Below are 15,962 nucleotides of genomic sequence, written 5' to 3'. Positions count from 1 at the left end.
GCTGTGGTCCGAACTCGATTAGAGGTTGGCGATTAAAAGGAAAAAAATGAACAACAATCTCCACTAGCCGGTGATGAGCGGGTCTCAAAACCTTAAACGTGCCGAAAAATAGTAGCTGCGAACTAAAAGTGGCCGAAATGGCTCGAAATGGCCTCTATTTGCTTCTCGTAGTAGCCACGAGCTGTACCCGTATCTCAGCACGTGGGGCTCGGCGAAAGCTTCGCGGTGATATGCTGAGGGTCCCGTAACTCCTTCCGGATCAAAATTTATGCCCGTCTGAAGGGTGGGGGATCATAACCTGCGTACGGGAGCGTACGCTATGAAAGAATAAAGTGCGGGGTTATTGATGGGTGCGATCATACCAGCACTAATGCACCGGATCCCATCAGAACTCCGAAATTAAGCGTGCTTGGGCGAGAGTAGTACTAGGATGGGTGATCCCCTGGGAAGTCCTCGTGTTGTACCCTTTTTTGCGAATGCGTTCATTTTTTTTATTTCCGTTCAGTTGGTCTTGCTGTGGTCCGAACTCGATTAGAGGTTGGCGATTAAAAGGAAAAAAATGAACAACAATCTCCACTAGCCGGTGATGAGCGGGTCTCAAAACCTTAAACGTGCCGAAAAATAGTAGCTGCGAACTAAAAGTGGCCGAAATGGCTCGAAATGGCCTCTATTTGCTTCTCGTAGTAGCCACGAGCTATACCCGTATCTCAGCACGTGGGGCTCGGCGAAAGCTTCGCGGTGATATGCTGAGGGTCCCGTAACTCCTTCCGGATCAAAATTTATGCCCGTCTGAAGGGTGGGGCATCATAACCTGCGTACGGGAGCGTACGCTATGAAAGAATAAAGTGCGGGGTTATTGATGGGTGCGATCATACAAGCACTAATGCACCGGATCCCATCAGAACTCCGAAGTTAAGCGTGCTTGGGCGAGAGTAGTACTAGGATGGGTGACCCCCTTGGAAGACCTCGTGTTGCACCTCTTTTTGCAAGTGCGTTCATTTTTATTTTTTTTTCCGTTCGGTTGGTCTTGCTGTGGTCCGAAACTCGATTAGCGGTTGGCGAGTAAAATGAAAAAAAGCTACGACAATCTCCACGAGCCGGTGATGAGCGGGTCCTACAACCTTAAACGTGCCGAAAAACAGTAGCTGCGAACTAAAAGTGGCCGAAATGGCTCGAAAACGGCCTCTTTTTGTTTCCCGGAGTAGCCACAGGATGTACCCGTATCGCTGCACGTGCGGGTCGGCCAGAGCTTCGCGGTGATATGCTGTGGGTCCCGTAACTCCCTCCGGATCAAAGGTTATGCTCGTTTGAGGGGTGGGGGATCAAAACCTGCACACGGGAGCGTACGCTATGAAAGAATAAAGTGCGGGGCTATTGCTGGGTGCGATCATACCAGCACTAATGCACCGGATCCCATCAGAACTCCGAAATTAAGCGTGCTTGGGCGAGAGTAGTACTAGGATGGGTGATCCCCTGGGAAGTCCTCGTGTTGTACCCTTTTTTGCGAATGCGTTCATTTTTTTTATTTCCGTTCAGTTGGTCTTGCTGTGGTCCGAACTCGACTAGAGGTTGGCGATTAAAAGGAAAAAAATGAACAACAATCTCCACTAGCCGGTGATGAGCGGGTCTCAAAACCTTAAACGTGCCGAAAAATAGTAGCTGCGAACTAAAAGTGGCCGAAATGGCTCGAAATGGCCTCTATTTGCTTCTCGTAGTAGCCACGAGCTGTACCCGTATCTCAGCACGTGGGGCTCGGCGAAAGCTTCGCGGTGATATGCTGAGGGTCCCGTAACTCCTTCCGGATCAAAATTTATGCCCGTCTGAAGGGTGGGGGATCATAACCTGCGTACGGGAGCGTACGCTATGAAAGAATAAAGTGCGGGGTTATTGATGGGTGTGATCATACCAGCACTTATGCACCGGATCCCATCAGAACTCCGAAATTAAGCGTGCTTGGGCGAGAGTAGTACTAGGATGGGTGATCCCCTGGGAAGTCCTCGTGTTGTACCCTTTTTTGCGAATGCGTTCATTTTTTTTATTTCCGTTCAGTTGGTCTTGCTGTGGTCCGAACTCGATTAGAGGTTGGCGATTAAAAGGAAAAAAATGAACAACAATCTCCACTAGCCGGTGATGAGCGGGTCTCAAAACCTTAAACGTGCCGAAAAATAGTAGCTGCGAACTAAAAGTGGCCGAAATGGCTCGAAATGGCCTCTATTTGCTTCTCGTAGTAGCCACGAGCTGTACCCGTATCTCAGCACGTGGGGCTCGGCGAAAGCTTCGCGGTGATATGCTGAGGGTCCCGTAACTCCTTCCGGATCAAAATTTATGCCCGTCTGAAGGGTGGGGGATCATAACCTGCGTACGGGAGCGTACGCTATGAAAGAATAAAGTGCGGGGTTATTGATGGGTGTGATCATACAAGCACTAATGCACTGGATCCCATCAGAACTCCGAAGTTAAGCGTGCTTGGGCGAGAGTAGTACTAGGATGGGTGACCCCCTTGGAAGACCTCGTGTTGCACCTCTTTTTGCAAGTGCATTCATTTTTATTTTTTTTTCCGTTCGGTTGGTCTTGCTGTGGTCCGAAACTCGATTAGCGGTTGGCGAGTAAAATGAAAAAAAGCTACGACAATCTCCACGAGCCGGTGATGAGCGGGTCCTACAACCTTAAACGTGCCGAAAAACAGTAGCTGCGAACTAAAAGTGGCTGAAATGGCTCGAAACAGCCACTTTTTGATTCCCGGAGTAGCCACGGGATGTACCCGTATCTCTGCACGTGCGGGTCGGCGAGAGCTTCGCGGTGATATGCTGGGGGTCCCGTAACTCCTTCCGGATCAAAAGTTATGCCCGTCTGAAGGGTGGGGGATCAGAACCTACGCACGGGAGCGTACGGTATGAAAGAATAAAGTGCGGGGCTATTGATGGGTGCGATCGTACCAGCACTAATGCACCGGATCCCATCAGAACTCCGAAGTTAAGCGTGCTTGGGCGAGAGTAGTACTAGGATGGGTGACCCCCTTGGAAGACCTCGTGTTGCACCTCTTTTTGCAAGTGCGTTCATTTTTATTTTTTTTTCCGTTCGGTTGGTCTTGCTGTGGTCCGAAACTCGATTAGCGGTTGGCGAGTAAAATGAAAAAAAGCTACGACAATCTCCACGAGCCGGTGATGAGCGGGTCCTACAACCTTAAACGTGCCGAAAAACAGTAGCTGCGAACTAAAAGTGGCCGAAATGGCTCGAAAACGGCCTCTTTTTGTTTCCCGGAGTAGCCACAGGATGTACCCGTATCGCTGCACGTGCGGGTCGGCCAGAGCTTCGCGGTGATATGATGTGGGTCCCGTAACTCCCTCCGGATCAAAGGTTATGCTCGTTTGAGGGGTGGGGGATCAAAACCTGCACACGGGAGCGTACGCTATGAAAGAATAAAGTGCGGGGCTATTGCTGGGTGCGATCATACCAGCACTAATGCACCGGATCCCATCAGAACTCCGAAATTAAGCGTGCTTGGGCGAGAGTAGTACTAGGATGGGTGATCCCCTGGGAAGTCCTCGTGTTGTACCCTTTTTTGCGAATGCGTTCATTTTTTTTATTTCCGTTCAGTTGGTCTTGCTGTGGTCCGAACTCGATTAGAGGTTGGCGATTAAAAGGAAAAAAATGAACAACAATCTCCACTAGCCGGTGATGAGCGGGTCTCAAAACCTTAAACGTGCCGAAAAATAGTAGCTGCGAACTAAAAGTGGCCGAAATGGCTCGAAATGGCCTCTATTTGCTTCTCGTAGTAGCCACGAGCTGTACCCGTATCTCAGCACGTGGGGCTCGGCGAAAGCTTCGCGGTGATATGCTGAGGGTCCCGTAACTCCTTCCGGATCAAAATTTATGCCCGTCTGAAGGGTGGGGGATCATAACCTGCGTACGGGAGCGTACGCTATGAAAGAATAAAGTGCGGGGTTATTGATGGGTGCGATCATACCAGCACTAATGCACCGGATCCCATCAGAACTCCGAAATTAAGCGTGCTTGGGCGAGAGTAGTACTAGGATGGGTGATCCCCTGGGAAGTCCTCGTGTTGTACCCTTTTTTGCGAATGCGTTCATTTTTTTTATTTCCGTTCAGTTGGTCTTGCTGTGGTCCGAACTCGATTAGAGGTTGGCGATTAAAAGGAAAAAAATGAAGAACAATCTCCACTAGCCGGTGATGAGCGGGTCTCAAAACCTTAAACGTGCCGAAAAATAGTAGCTGCGAACTAAAAGTGGCCGAAATGGCTCGAAATGGCCTCTATTTGCTTCTCGTAGTAGCCACGAGCTGTACCCGTATCTCAGCACGTGGGGCTCGGCGAAAGCTTCGCGGTGATATGCTGAGGGTCCCGTAACTCCTTCCGGATCAAAATTTATGCCCGTCTGAAGGGTGGGGGATCATAACCTGCGTACGGGAGCGTACGCTATGAAAGAATAAAGTGCGGGGCTATTGCTGGGTGCGATCATACCAGCACTAATGCACCGGATCCCATCAGAACTCCGAAATTAAGCGTGCTTGGGCGAGAGTAGTACTAGGATGGGTGATCCCCTGGGAAGTCCTCGTGTTGTACCCTTTTTTGCGAATGCGTTCATTTTTTTTATTTCCGTTCAGTTGGTCTTGCTGTGGTCCGAACTCGATTAGAGGTTGGCGATTAAAAGGAAAAAAATGAACAACAATCTCCACTAGCCGGTGATGAGCGGGTCTCAAAACCTTAAACGTGCCGAAAAATAGTAGCTGCGAACTAAAAGTGGCCGAAATGGCTCGAAATGGCCTCTATTTGCTTCTCGTAGTAGCCACGAGCTGTACCCGTATCTCAGCACGTGGGGCTCGGCGAAAGCTTCGCGGTGATATGCTGAGGGTCCCGTAACTCCTTCCGGATCAAAATTTATGCCCGTCTGAAGGGTGGGGGATCATAACCTGCGTACGGGAGCGTACGCTATGAAAGAATAAAGTGCGGGGTTATTGATGGGTGCGATCATACCAGCACTAATGCACCGGATCCCATCAGAACTCCGAAATTAAGCGTGCTTGGGCGAGAGTAGTACTAGGATGGGTGATCCCCTGGGAAGTCCTCGTGTTGTACCCTTTTTTGCGAATGCGTTCATTTTTTTTATTTCCGTTCAGTTGGTCTTGCTGTGGTCCGAACTCGATTAGAGGTTGGCGATTAAAAGGAAAAAAATGAACAACAATCTCCACTAGCCGGTGATGAGCGGGTCTCAAAACCTTAAACGTGCCGAAAAATAGTAGCTGCGAACTAAAAGTGGCCGAAATGGCTCGAAATGGCCTCTATTTGCTTCTCGTAGTAGCCACGAGCTATACCCGTATCTCAGCACGTGGGGCTCGGCGAAAGCTTCGCGGTGATATGCTGAGGGTCCCGTAACTCCTTCCGGATCAAAATTTATGCCCGTCTGAAGGGTGGGGCATCATAACCTGCGTACGGGAGCGTACGCTATGAAAGAATAAAGTGCGGGGTTATTGATGGGTGCGATCATACAAGCACTAATGCACCGGATCCCATCAGAACTCCGAAGTTAAGCGTGCTTGGGCGAGAGTAGTACTAGGATGGGTGACCCCCTTGGAAGACCTCGTGTTGCACCTCTTTTTGCAAGTGCGTTCATTTTTATTTTTTTTTCCGTTCGGTTGGTCTTGCTGTGGTCCGAAACTCGATTAGCGGTTGGCGAGTAAAATGAAAAAAAGCTACGACAATCTCCACGAGCCGGTGATGAGCGGGTCCTACAACCTTAAACGTGCCGAAAAACAGTAGCTGCGAACTAAAAGTGGCCGAAATGGCTCGAAAACGGCCTCTTTTTGTTTCCCGGAGTAGCCACAGGATGTACCCGTATCGCTGCACGTGCGGGTCGGCCAGAGCTTCGCGGTGATATGCTGTGGGTCCCGTAACTCCCTCCGGATCAAAGGTTATGCTCGTTTGAGGGGTGGGGGATCAAAACCTGCACACGGGAGCGTACGCTATGAAAGAATAAAGTGCGGGGCTATTGCTGGGTGCGATCATACCAGCACTAATGCACCGGATCCCATCAGAACTCCGAAATTAAGCGTGCTTGGGCGAGAGTAGTACTAGGATGGGTGATCCCCTGGGAAGTCCTCGTGTTGTACCCTTTTTTGCGAATGCGTTCATTTTTTTTATTTCCGTTCAGTTGGTCTTGCTGTGGTCCGAACTCGACTAGAGGTTGGCGATTAAAAGGAAAAAAATGAACAACAATCTCCACTAGCCGGTGATGAGCGGGTCTCAAAACCTTAAACGTGCCGAAAAATAGTAGCTGCGAACTAAAAGTGGCCGAAATGGCTCGAAATGGCCTCTATTTGCTTCTCGTAGTAGCCACGAGCTGTACCCGTATCTCAGCACGTGGGGCTCGGCGAAAGCTTCGCGGTGATATGCTGAGGGTCCCGTAACTCCTTCCGGATCAAAATTTATGCCCGTCTGAAGGGTGGGGGATCATAACCTGCGTACGGGAGCGTACGCTATGAAAGAATAAAGTGCGGGGTTATTGATGGGTGTGATCATACCAGCACTTATGCACCGGATCCCATCAGAACTCCGAAATTAAGCGTGCTTGGGCGAGAGTAGTACTAGGATGGGTGATCCCCTGGGAAGTCCTCGTGTTGTACCCTTTTTTGCGAATGCGTTCATTTTTTTTATTTCCGTTCAGTTGGTCTTGCTGTGGTCCGAACTCGATTAGAGGTTGGCGATTAAAAGGAAAAAAATGAACAACAATCTCCACTAGCCGGTGATGAGCGGGTCTCAAAACCTTAAACGTGCCGAAAAATAGTAGCTGCGAACTAAAAGTGGCCGAAATGGCTCGAAATGGCCTCTATTTGCTTCTCGTAGTAGCCACGAGCTGTACCCGTATCTCAGCACGTGGGGCTCGGCGAAAGCTTCGCGGTGATATGCTGAGGGTCCCGTAACTCCTTCCGGATCAAAATTTATGCCCGTCTGAAGGGTGGGGGATCATAACCTGCGTACGGGAGCGTACGCTATGAAAGAATAAAGTGCGGGGTTATTGATGGGTGTGATCATACAAGCACTAATGCACTGGATCCCATCAGAACTCCGAAGTTAAGCGTGCTTGGGCGAGAGTAGTACTAGGATGGGTGACCCCCTTGGAAGACCTCGTGTTGCACCTCTTTTTGCAAGTGCATTCATTTTTATTTTTTTTTCCGTTCGGTTGGTCTTGCTGTGGTCCGAAACTCGATTAGCGGTTGGCGAGTAAAATGAAAAAAAGCTACGACAATCTCCACGAGCCGGTGATGAGCGGGTCCTACAACCTTAAACGTGCCGAAAAACAGTAGCTGCGAACTAAAAGTGGCTGAAATGGCTCGAAACAGCCACTTTTTGATTCCCGGAGTAGCCACGGGATGTACCCGTATCTCTGCACGTGCGGGTCGGCGAGAGCTTCGCGGTGATATGCTGGGGGTCCCGTAACTCCTTCCGGATCAAAAGTTATGCCCGTCTGAAGGGTGGGGGATCAGAACCTACGCACGGGAGCGTACGGTATGAAAGAATAAAGTGCGGGGCTATTGATGGGTGCGATCGTACCAGCACTAATGCACCGGATCCCATCAGAACTCCGAAGTTAAGCGTGCTTGGGCGAGAGTAGTACTAGGATGGGTGACCCCCTTGGAAGACCTCGTGTTGCACCTCTTTTTGCAAGTGCGTTCATTTTTATTTTTTTTTCCGTTCGGTTGGTCTTGCTGTGGTCCGAAACTCGATTAGCGGTTGGCGAGTAAAATGAAAAAAAGCTACGACAATCTCCACGAGCCGGTGATGAGCGGGTCCTACAACCTTAAACGTGCCGAAAAACAGTAGCTGCGAACTAAAAGTGGCTGAAATGGCTCGAAACAGCCACTTTTTGATTCCCGGAGTAGCCACGGGATGTACCCGTATCTCTGCACGTGCGGGTCGGCGAGAGCTTCGCGGTGATATGCTGGGGGTCCTGTAACTCCTTCCGGATCAAAAGTTATGCCCGTCTGAAGGGTGGGGGATCAAAACCTGCACACGGGAGCGTACGCTATGAAAGAATAAAGTGCGGGGCTATTGCTGGGTGCGATCATACCAGCACTAATGCACCGGATCCCATCAGAACTCCGAAATTAAGCGTGCTTGGGCGAGAGTAGTACTAGGATGGGTGACCCCCTTGGAACTCCTCGTGTTGTACCCTTTTTTGCGAATGCGTTCATTTTTTTTATTTCCGTTCAGTTGGTCTTGCTGTGGTCCGAACTCGACTAGAGGTTGGCGATTAAAAGGAAAAAAATGAACAACAATCTCCACTAGCCGGTGATGAGCGGGTCTCAAAACCTTAAACGTGCCGAAAAATAGTAGCTGCGAACTAAAAGTGGCCGAAATGGCTCGAAATGGCCTCTATTTGCTTCTCGTAGTAGCCACGAGCTGTACCCGTATCTCAGCACGTGGGGCTCGGCAAAAGCTTCGCGGTGATATGCTGAGGGTCCCGTAACTCCTTCCGGATCAAAATTTATGCCCGTCTGAAGGGTGGGGGATCATAACCTGCGTACGGGAGCGTACGCTATGAAAGAATAAAGTGCGGGGTTATTGATGGGTGCGATCATACAAGCACTAATGCACCGGATCCCATCAGAACTCCGAAGTTAAGCGTGCTTGGGCGAGAGTAGTACTAGGATGGGTGACCCCCTTGGAAGACCTCGTGTTGCACCTCTTTTTGCAAGTGCATTCATTTTTATTTTTTTTTCCGTTCGGTTGGTCTTGCTGTGGTCCGAAACTCGATTAGCGGTTGGCGAGTAAAATGAAAAAAAGCTACGACAATCTCCACGAGCCGGTGATGAGCGGGTCCTACAACCTTAAACGTGCCGAAAAACAGTAGCTGCGAACTAAAAGTGGCCGAAATGGCTCGAAAACGGCCTCTTTTTGTTTCCCGGAGTAGCCACAGGATGTACCCGTATCGCTGCACGTGCGGGTCGGCCAGAGCTTCGCGGTGATATGCTGTGGGTCCCGTAACTCCCTCCGGATCAAAGGTTATGCTCGTTTGAGGGGTGGGGGATCAAAACCTGCACACGGGAGCGTACGCTATGAAAGAATAAAGTGCGGGGCTATTGCTGGGTGCGATCATACCAGCACTAATGCACCGGATCCCATCAGAACTCCGAAATTAAGCGTGCTTGGGCGAGAGTAGTACTAGGATGGGTGATCCCCTGGGAAGTCCTCGTGTTGTACCCCTTTTTGCGAATGCGTTCATTTTTTTTATTTCCGTTCAGTTGGTCTTGCTGTGGTCCGAACTCGATTAGAGGTTGGCGATTAAAAGGAAAAAAATGAACAACAATCTCCACTAGCCGGTGATGAGCGGGTCTCAAAACCTTAAACGTGCCGAAAAATAGTAGCTACGAACTAAAAGTGGCCGAAATGGCTCGAAATGGCCTCTATTTGCTTCTCGTAGTAGCCACGAGCTGTACCCGTATCTCAGCACGTGGGGCTCGGCGAAAGCTTCGCGGTGATATGCTGAGGGTCCCGTAACTCCTTCCGGATCAAAATTTATGCCCGTCTGAAGGGTGGGGGATCATAACCTGCGTACGGGAGCGTACGCTATGAAAGAATAAAGTGCGGGGTTATTGGTGGGTGCGATCATACAAGCACTAATGCACCGGATCCCATCAGAACTCCGAAGTTAAGCGTGCTTGGGCGAGAGTAGTACTAGGATGGGTGACCCCCTTGGAAGACCTCGTGTTGCACCTCTTTTTGCAAGTGCGTTCATTTTTATTTTTTTTTCCGTTCGGTTGGTCTTGCTGTGGTCCGAAACTCGATTAGCGGTTGGCGAGTAAAATGAAAAAAAGCTACGACAATCTCCACGAGCCGGTGATGAGCGGGTCCTACAACCTTAAACATGCCGAAAAACAGTAGCTGCGAACTAAAAGTGGCCGAAATGGCTCGAAAACGGCCTCTTTTTGTTTCCCGGAGTAGCCACAGGATGTACCCGTATCGCTGCACGTGCGGGTCGGCCAGAGCTTCGCGGTGATATGCTGTGGGTCCCGTAACTCCCTCCGGATCAAAGGTTATGCTCGTTTGAGGGGTGGGGGATCAAAACCTGCACACGGGAGCGTACGCTATGAAAGAATAAAGTGCGGGGCTATTGCTGGGTGCGATCATACCAGCACTAATGCACCGGATCCCATCAGAACTCCGAAATTAAGCGTGCTTGGGCGAGAGTAGTACTAGGATGGGTGATCCCCTGGGAAGTCCTCGTGTTGTACCCTTTTTTGCGAATGCGTTCATTTTTTTTATTTCCGTTCAGTTGGTCTTGCTGTGGTCCGAACTCGATTAGAGGTTGGCGATTAAAAGGAAAAAAATGAACAACAATCTCCACTAGCCGGTGATGAGCGGGTCTCGAAACCTTAAACGTGCCGAAAAATAGTAGCTGCGAACTAAAAGTGGCCGAAATGGCTCGAAATGGCCTCTATTTGCTTCTCGTAGTAGCCACGAGCTGTACCCGTATCTCAGCACGTGGGGTTCGGCGAAAGCTTCGCGGTGATATGCTGAGGGTCCCGTAACTCCTTCCGGATCAAAATTTATGCCCGTCTGAAGGGTGGGGGATCATACCCTGCGTACGGGAGCGTACGCTATGAAAGAATAAAGTGCGGGGTTATTGATGGGTGCGATCATACAAGCACTAATGCACCGGATCCCATCAGAACTCCGAAGTTAAGCGTGCTTGGGCGAGAGTAGTACTAGGATGGGTGACCCCCTTGGAAGACCTCGTGTTGCACCTCTTTTTGCAAGTGCGTTCATTTTTATTTTTTTTTCCGTTCGGTTGGTCTTGCTGTGGTCCGAAACTCGATTAGCGGTTGGCGAGTAAAATGAAAAAAAGCTACGACAATCTCCACGAGCCGGTGATGAGCGGGTCCTACAACCTTAAACGTGCCGAAAAACAGTAGCTGCGAACTAAAAGTGGCCGAAATGGCTCGAAAACGGCCTCTTTTTGTTTCCCGGAGTAGCCACAGGATGTACCCGTATCGCTGCACGTGCGGGTCGGCCAGAGCTTCGCGGTGATATGCTGTGGGTCCCGTAACTCCCTCCGGATCAAAGGTTATGCTCGTTTGAGGGGTGGGGGATCAAAACCTGCACACGGGAGCGTACGCTATGAAAGAATAAAGTGCGGAGCTATTGCTGGGTGCGATCATACCAGCACTAATGCACCGGATCCCATCAGAACTCCGAAATTAAGCGTGCTTGGGCGAGAGTAGTACTAGGATAGGTGATCCCCTGGGAAGTCCTCGTGTTGTACGCTTATTTGCGAATGCGTTCATTTTTTTTATTTCCGTTCAGTTGGTCTTGCTGTGGTCCGAACTCGACTAGAGGTTGGCGATTAAAAGGAAAAAAATGAACAACAATCTCCACTAGCCGGTGATGAGCGGGTCTCAAAACCTTAAACGTGCCGAAAAATAGTAGCTGCGAACTAAAAGTGGCCGAAATGGCTCGAAATGGCCTCTATTTGCTTCTCGTAGTAGCCACGAGCTGTACCCGTATCTCAGCACGTGGGGCTCGGCGAAAGCTTCGCGGTGATATGCTGAGGGTCCCGTAACTCCTTCCGGATCAAAATTTATGCCCGTCTGAAGGGTGGGGGATCATAACCTGCGTACGGGAGCGTACGCTATGAAAGAATAAAGTGCGGGGTTATTGATGGGTGCGATCATACCAGCACTAATGCACCGGATCCCATCAGAACTCCGAAATTAAGCGTGCTTGGGCGAGAGTAGTACTAGGATGGGTGATCCCCTGGGAAGTCCTCGTGTTGTACCCTTTTTTGCGAATGCGTTCATTTTTTTTATTTCCGTTCAGTTGGTCTTGCTGTGGTCCGAACTCGACTAGAGGTTGGCGATTAAAAGGAAAAAAATGAACAACAATCTCCACTAGCCGGTGATGAGCGGGTCTCAAAACCTTAAACGTGCCGAAAAATAGTAGCTGCGAACTACAAGTGGCCGAAATGGCTCGAAATGGCCTCTATTTGCTTCTCGTAGTAGCCACGAGCTGTACCCGTATCTCAGCACGTGGGGCTCGGCGAAAGCTTCGCGGTGATATGCTGAGGGTCCCGTAACTCCTTCCGGATCAAAATTTATGCCCGTCTGAAGGGTGGGGGATCATAACCTGCGTACGGGAGCGTACGCTATGAAAGAATAAAGTGCGGGGTTATTGATGGGTGCGATCATACCAGCACTAATGCACCGGATCCCATCAGAACTCCGAAATTAAGCGTGCTTGGGCGAGAATAGTACTAGGATGGGTGATCCCCTGGGAAGTCCTCGTGTTGTACCCTTTTTTGCGAATGCGTTCATTTTTTTTATTTCCGTTCAGTTGGTCTTGCTGTGGTCCGAACTCGATTAGAGGTTGGCGATTAAAAGGAAAAAAATGAACAACAATCTCCACTAGCCGGTGATGAGCGGGTCTCAAAACCTTAAACGTGCCGAAAAATAGTAGCTGCGAACTAAAAGTGGCCGAAATGGCTCGAAATGGCCTCTATTTGCTTCTCGTAGTAGCCACGAGCTGTACCCGTATCTCAGCACGTGGGGCTCGGCGAAAGCTTCGCGGTGATATGCTGAGGGTCCCGTAACTCCTTCCGGATCAAAATTTATGCCCGTCTGAAGGGTGGGGGATCATAACCTGCGTACGGGAGCGTACGCTATGAAAGAATAAAGTGCGGGGTTATTGATGGGTGCGATCATACAAGCACTAATGCACCGGATCCCATCAGAACTCCGAAGTTAAGCGTGCTTGGGCGAGAGTAGTACTAGGATGGGTGACCCCCTTGGAAGACCTCGTGTTGCACCTCTTTTTGCAAGTGCATTCATTTTTATTTTTTTTTCCGTTCGGTTGGTCTTGCTGTGGTCCGAAACTCGATTAGCGGTTGGCGAGTAAAATGAAAAAAAGCTACGACAATCTCCACGAGCCGGTGATGAGCGGGTCCTACAACCTTAAACGTGCCGAAAAACAGTAGCTGCGAACTAAAAGTGGCTGAAATGGCTCGAAACAGCCACTTTTTGATTCCCGGAGTAGCCACGGGATGTACCCGTATCTCTGCACGTGCGGGTCGGCGAGAGCTTCGCGGTGATATGCTGGGGGTCCCGTAACTCCTTCCGGATCAAAAGTTATGCCCGTCTGAAGGGTGGGGGATCAGAACCTACGCACGGGAGCGTACGGTATGAAAGAATAAAGTGCGGGGCTATTGATGGGTGCGATCGTACCAGCACTAATGCACCGGATCCCATCAGAACTCCGAAGTTAAGCGTGCTTGGGCGAGAGTAGTACTAGGATGGGTGACCCCCTTGGAAGACCTCGTGTTGCACCTCTTTTTGCAAGTGCGTTCATTTTTATTTTTTTTTCCGTTCGGTTGGTCTTGCTGTGGTCCGAAACTCGATTAGCGGTTGGCGAGTAAAATGAAAAAAAGCTACGACAATCTCCACGAGCCGGTGATGAGCGGGTCCTACAACCTTAAACGTGCCGAAAAACAGTAGCTGCGAACTAAAAGTGGCTGAAATGGCTCGAAACAGCCACTTTTTGATTCCCGGAGTAGCCACGGGATGTACCCGTATCTCTGCACGTGCGGGTCGGCGAGAGCTTCGCGGTGATATGCTGGGGGTCCCGTAACTCCTTCCGGATCAAAAGTTATGCCCGTCTGAAGGGTGGGGGATCAAAACCTGCACACGGGAGCGTACGCTATGAAAGAATAAACTGCGGGGCTATTGCTGGGTGCGATCATACCAGCACTAATGCACCGGATCCCATCAGAACTCCGAAATTAAGCGTGCTTGGGCGAGAGTAGTACTAGGATGGGTGACCCCCTTGGAAGTCCTCGTGTTGTACCCTTTTTTGCGAATGCGTTCATTTTTTTTATTTCCGTTCAGTTGGTCTTGCTGTGGTCCGAACTCGACTAGAGGTTGGCGATTAAAAGGAAAAAAATGAACAACAATCTCCACTAGCCGGTGATGAACGGGTCTCAAAACCTTAAACGTGCCGAAAAATAGTAGCTGCGAACTAAAAGTTGCCGAAATGGCTCGAAATGGCCTCTATTTGCTTCTCGTAGTAGCCACGAGCTGTACCCGTATCTCAGCACGTGGGGCTCGGCGAAAGCTTCGCGGTGATATGCTGAGGGTCCCGTAACTCCTTCCGGATCAAAATTTATGCCCGTCTGAAGGGTGGGGGATCATAACCTGCGTACGGGAGCGTACGCTATGAAAGAATAAAGTGCGGGGTTATTGATGGGTGCGATCATAGCAGCACTAATGCACCGGATCCCATCAGAACTCCGAAGTTAAGCGTGCTTGGGCGAGAGTAGTACTAGGATGGGTGACCCCCTTGGAAGACCTCGTGTTGCACCTCTTTTTGCAAGTGCATTCATTTTTATTTTTTTTTCCGTTCGGTTGGTCTTGCTGTGGTCCGAAACTCGATTAGCGGTTGGCGAGTAAAATGAAAAAAAGCTACGACAATCTCCACGAGCCGGTGATGAGCGGGTCCTACAACCTTAAACGTGCCGAAAAACAGTAGCTGCGAACTAAAAGTGGCTGAAATGGCTCGAAACAGCCACTTTTTGATTCCCGGAGTAGCCACGAGATGTACCCGTATCTCTGCACGTGCGGGTCGGTGAGAGCTTCGCGGTGATATGTTGTGGGTCCCGTAACTCCTTCCGGATCAAAAGTTATGCCCGTCTGAAGGGTGGGGCATTAGAACCTGCGCACGGGAGCGTACGGTATGAAAGAATAAAGTGCGGGGCTATTGCTGGGTGCGATCATACCAGCACTAATGCACCGGATCCCATCAGAACTCCGAAATTAAGCGTGCTTGGGCGAGAGTAGTACTAGGATGGGTGATCCCCTGGGAAGTCCTCGTGTTGTACCCTTTTTTGCGAATGCGTTCATTTTTTTTATTTCCGTTTAGTTTGTCTTGCTGTGGTCCGAACTCGATTAGAGGTTGGCGATTAAAAGGAAATAAATGAACAACAATCTCCACTAGCCGGTGATGAGCGGGTCTCAAAACCTTAAACGTGCCGAAAAATAGTAGCTGCGAACTAAAAGTGGCCGAAATGGCTCGAAATGGCCTCTATTTGCTTCTCGTAGTAGCCACGAGCTGTACCCGTATCTCAGCACGTGGAGCTGTACCCATAACTCCTTCCGGATCAAAATTTATGCCCGTCTGAAGGGTGGGGGATCAGAACCTGCGCACGGGAGCGTACGGTATGAAAGAATAAAGTGCGGGGCTATTGATGGGTGCGATCGTACCAGCACTAATGCAGCGGATCCCATCAGAACTCCGAAGTTAAGCGTGCTTGGGCGAGAGTAGTACTAGGATGGTTGACCCCCTTGGAAGACCTCGTGTTGCACCTCTCTTTGCAAGTGCGTTCATTTTTATTTTTTTTTTCCGTTCGGTTGGTCTTGCTGTGGTCCGAAACTCGATTAGCGGTTGGCGAGTAAATGAAAAAAAGCTACGACAATCTCCACGAGCCGGTGATGAGCGGGTCCTACAACCTTAAACGTGCCGAAAAACAGTAGCTGCGAACTAAAAGTGGCTGAAATGGCTCGAAACAGCCACTTTTTGATTCCCGGAGTAGCCACGGGATGTACCCGTATCTCTGCACGTGCGGGTCGGCGAGAGCTTCGCGGTGATATGCTGGGGGTCCCGTAACTCCTTCCGGATCAAAAGTTATGCCCGTCTGAAGGGTGGGGGATCAGAACCTACGCACGGGAGCGTACGGTATGAAAGAATAAAGTGCGGGGCTATTGATGGGTGCGATCGTACCAGCACTAATGCACCGGATCCCATCAGAACTCCGAAGTTAAGCGTGCTTGGGCGAGAGTAGTACTAGGATGGGTGACCCCCTTGGAAGACCTCGTGTTGCACCTCTTTTTGCAAGTGCGTTCATTTTTATTTTTTTTTCCGTTCGGTTGGTCTTGCTGTGGTCCGAAACTCGATTAGCGGT

General features: G+C 50.0%; 29 non-coding genes and 2 pseudogenes across 29 annotated transcripts; all 31 read left to right on the top strand.

Annotated features, from left to right (window-relative positions):
* Nucleotides 1-348: 348 nt before the first annotated feature.
* Nucleotides 349-467, top strand: LOC148928288 (5S ribosomal RNA). The gene has a single exon (XR_016129393.1). It is a non-coding gene; the product is annotated as a 5S ribosomal RNA (ribosomal RNA).
* A 394-nt stretch (nt 468-861) lies between these two features.
* On the top strand, nt 862-980 carry LOC148928287 (5S ribosomal RNA). The gene has a single exon (XR_016129328.1). It is a non-coding gene; the product is annotated as a 5S ribosomal RNA (ribosomal RNA).
* Nucleotides 981-1,379: 399 nt separating this feature from the next.
* Nucleotides 1,380-1,498, top strand: LOC148928286 (5S ribosomal RNA). Its single transcript, XR_016129392.1, has one exon. It is a non-coding gene; the product is annotated as a 5S ribosomal RNA (ribosomal RNA).
* A 394-nt stretch (nt 1,499-1,892) lies between these two features.
* Nucleotides 1,893-2,011, top strand: LOC148928285 (5S ribosomal RNA). Its single transcript, XR_016129593.1, has one exon. It is a non-coding gene; the product is annotated as a 5S ribosomal RNA (ribosomal RNA).
* Nucleotides 2,012-2,405: 394 nt separating this feature from the next.
* On the top strand, nt 2,406-2,524 carry LOC148928284 (5S ribosomal RNA). Its single transcript, XR_016129652.1, has one exon. It is a non-coding gene; the product is annotated as a 5S ribosomal RNA (ribosomal RNA).
* A 398-nt stretch (nt 2,525-2,922) lies between these two features.
* Nucleotides 2,923-3,041, top strand: LOC148928283 (5S ribosomal RNA). The gene has a single exon (XR_016129246.1). It is a non-coding gene; the product is annotated as a 5S ribosomal RNA (ribosomal RNA).
* A 399-nt stretch (nt 3,042-3,440) lies between these two features.
* LOC148928282 (5S ribosomal RNA) lies at nt 3,441-3,559 on the top strand. Its single transcript, XR_016129391.1, has one exon. It is a non-coding gene; the product is annotated as a 5S ribosomal RNA (ribosomal RNA).
* Nucleotides 3,560-3,953: 394 nt separating this feature from the next.
* Nucleotides 3,954-4,072, top strand: LOC148928281 (5S ribosomal RNA). Its single transcript, XR_016129390.1, has one exon. It is a non-coding gene; the product is annotated as a 5S ribosomal RNA (ribosomal RNA).
* A 394-nt stretch (nt 4,073-4,466) lies between these two features.
* LOC148928280 (5S ribosomal RNA) lies at nt 4,467-4,585 on the top strand. Its single transcript, XR_016129389.1, has one exon. It is a non-coding gene; the product is annotated as a 5S ribosomal RNA (ribosomal RNA).
* A 394-nt stretch (nt 4,586-4,979) lies between these two features.
* LOC148928279 (5S ribosomal RNA) lies at nt 4,980-5,098 on the top strand. Its single transcript, XR_016129388.1, has one exon. It is a non-coding gene; the product is annotated as a 5S ribosomal RNA (ribosomal RNA).
* A 394-nt stretch (nt 5,099-5,492) lies between these two features.
* On the top strand, nt 5,493-5,611 carry LOC148928278 (5S ribosomal RNA). Its single transcript, XR_016129327.1, has one exon. It is a non-coding gene; the product is annotated as a 5S ribosomal RNA (ribosomal RNA).
* Nucleotides 5,612-6,010: 399 nt separating this feature from the next.
* LOC148928277 (5S ribosomal RNA) lies at nt 6,011-6,129 on the top strand. Its single transcript, XR_016129386.1, has one exon. It is a non-coding gene; the product is annotated as a 5S ribosomal RNA (ribosomal RNA).
* Nucleotides 6,130-6,523: 394 nt separating this feature from the next.
* LOC148928276 (5S ribosomal RNA) lies at nt 6,524-6,642 on the top strand. The gene has a single exon (XR_016129591.1). It is a non-coding gene; the product is annotated as a 5S ribosomal RNA (ribosomal RNA).
* Nucleotides 6,643-7,036: 394 nt separating this feature from the next.
* LOC148928275 (5S ribosomal RNA) lies at nt 7,037-7,155 on the top strand. Its single transcript, XR_016129651.1, has one exon. It is a non-coding gene; the product is annotated as a 5S ribosomal RNA (ribosomal RNA).
* Nucleotides 7,156-7,553: 398 nt separating this feature from the next.
* LOC148928274 (5S ribosomal RNA) lies at nt 7,554-7,672 on the top strand. Its single transcript, XR_016129245.1, has one exon. It is a non-coding gene; the product is annotated as a 5S ribosomal RNA (ribosomal RNA).
* Nucleotides 7,673-8,070: 398 nt separating this feature from the next.
* LOC148928273 (5S ribosomal RNA) lies at nt 8,071-8,189 on the top strand. Its single transcript, XR_016129429.1, has one exon. It is a non-coding gene; the product is annotated as a 5S ribosomal RNA (ribosomal RNA).
* Nucleotides 8,190-8,583: 394 nt separating this feature from the next.
* On the top strand, nt 8,584-8,702 carry LOC148928272 (5S ribosomal RNA). Its single transcript, XR_016129326.1, has one exon. It is a non-coding gene; the product is annotated as a 5S ribosomal RNA (ribosomal RNA).
* Nucleotides 8,703-9,101: 399 nt separating this feature from the next.
* Nucleotides 9,102-9,220, top strand: LOC148928271 (5S ribosomal RNA). The gene has a single exon (XR_016129342.1). It is a non-coding gene; the product is annotated as a 5S ribosomal RNA (ribosomal RNA).
* A 394-nt stretch (nt 9,221-9,614) lies between these two features.
* LOC148928270 (5S ribosomal RNA) lies at nt 9,615-9,733 on the top strand. The gene has a single exon (XR_016129325.1). It is a non-coding gene; the product is annotated as a 5S ribosomal RNA (ribosomal RNA).
* A 399-nt stretch (nt 9,734-10,132) lies between these two features.
* LOC148928269 (5S ribosomal RNA) lies at nt 10,133-10,251 on the top strand. The gene has a single exon (XR_016129385.1). It is a non-coding gene; the product is annotated as a 5S ribosomal RNA (ribosomal RNA).
* Nucleotides 10,252-10,645: 394 nt separating this feature from the next.
* Nucleotides 10,646-10,764, top strand: LOC148928268 (5S ribosomal RNA). Its single transcript, XR_016129324.1, has one exon. It is a non-coding gene; the product is annotated as a 5S ribosomal RNA (ribosomal RNA).
* Nucleotides 10,765-11,163: 399 nt separating this feature from the next.
* On the top strand, nt 11,164-11,282 carry LOC148928267 (5S ribosomal RNA; annotated as a pseudogene).
* Nucleotides 11,283-11,676: 394 nt separating this feature from the next.
* Nucleotides 11,677-11,795, top strand: LOC148928266 (5S ribosomal RNA). Its single transcript, XR_016129384.1, has one exon. It is a non-coding gene; the product is annotated as a 5S ribosomal RNA (ribosomal RNA).
* A 394-nt stretch (nt 11,796-12,189) lies between these two features.
* Nucleotides 12,190-12,308, top strand: LOC148928265 (5S ribosomal RNA). Its single transcript, XR_016129465.1, has one exon. It is a non-coding gene; the product is annotated as a 5S ribosomal RNA (ribosomal RNA).
* Nucleotides 12,309-12,702: 394 nt separating this feature from the next.
* LOC148928264 (5S ribosomal RNA) lies at nt 12,703-12,821 on the top strand. The gene has a single exon (XR_016129323.1). It is a non-coding gene; the product is annotated as a 5S ribosomal RNA (ribosomal RNA).
* Nucleotides 12,822-13,219: 398 nt separating this feature from the next.
* LOC148928263 (5S ribosomal RNA) lies at nt 13,220-13,338 on the top strand. Its single transcript, XR_016129244.1, has one exon. It is a non-coding gene; the product is annotated as a 5S ribosomal RNA (ribosomal RNA).
* A 398-nt stretch (nt 13,339-13,736) lies between these two features.
* Nucleotides 13,737-13,855, top strand: LOC148928262 (5S ribosomal RNA). The gene has a single exon (XR_016129432.1). It is a non-coding gene; the product is annotated as a 5S ribosomal RNA (ribosomal RNA).
* A 394-nt stretch (nt 13,856-14,249) lies between these two features.
* Nucleotides 14,250-14,368, top strand: LOC148928261 (5S ribosomal RNA). Its single transcript, XR_016129270.1, has one exon. It is a non-coding gene; the product is annotated as a 5S ribosomal RNA (ribosomal RNA).
* A 398-nt stretch (nt 14,369-14,766) lies between these two features.
* LOC148928260 (5S ribosomal RNA) lies at nt 14,767-14,885 on the top strand. The gene has a single exon (XR_016129383.1). It is a non-coding gene; the product is annotated as a 5S ribosomal RNA (ribosomal RNA).
* A 365-nt stretch (nt 14,886-15,250) lies between these two features.
* LOC148928259 (5S ribosomal RNA) lies at nt 15,251-15,369 on the top strand (annotated as a pseudogene).
* Nucleotides 15,370-15,767: 398 nt separating this feature from the next.
* On the top strand, nt 15,768-15,886 carry LOC148928258 (5S ribosomal RNA). Its single transcript, XR_016129242.1, has one exon. It is a non-coding gene; the product is annotated as a 5S ribosomal RNA (ribosomal RNA).
* The last annotated feature ends 76 nt before the right edge of the window (nt 15,887-15,962 follow it).

The sequence above is a fragment of the Salvia hispanica genome, chromosome 4, assembly GCF_029641045.1.
Source record: "Salvia hispanica isolate PSC_SH4W2 chromosome 4, Shi_PSC_v1, whole genome shotgun sequence".
Classification (NCBI taxonomy): domain Eukaryota; kingdom Viridiplantae; phylum Streptophyta; class Magnoliopsida; order Lamiales; family Lamiaceae; genus Salvia; species Salvia hispanica.
This window is presented reverse-complemented; position numbering and strand designations above follow the sequence as displayed.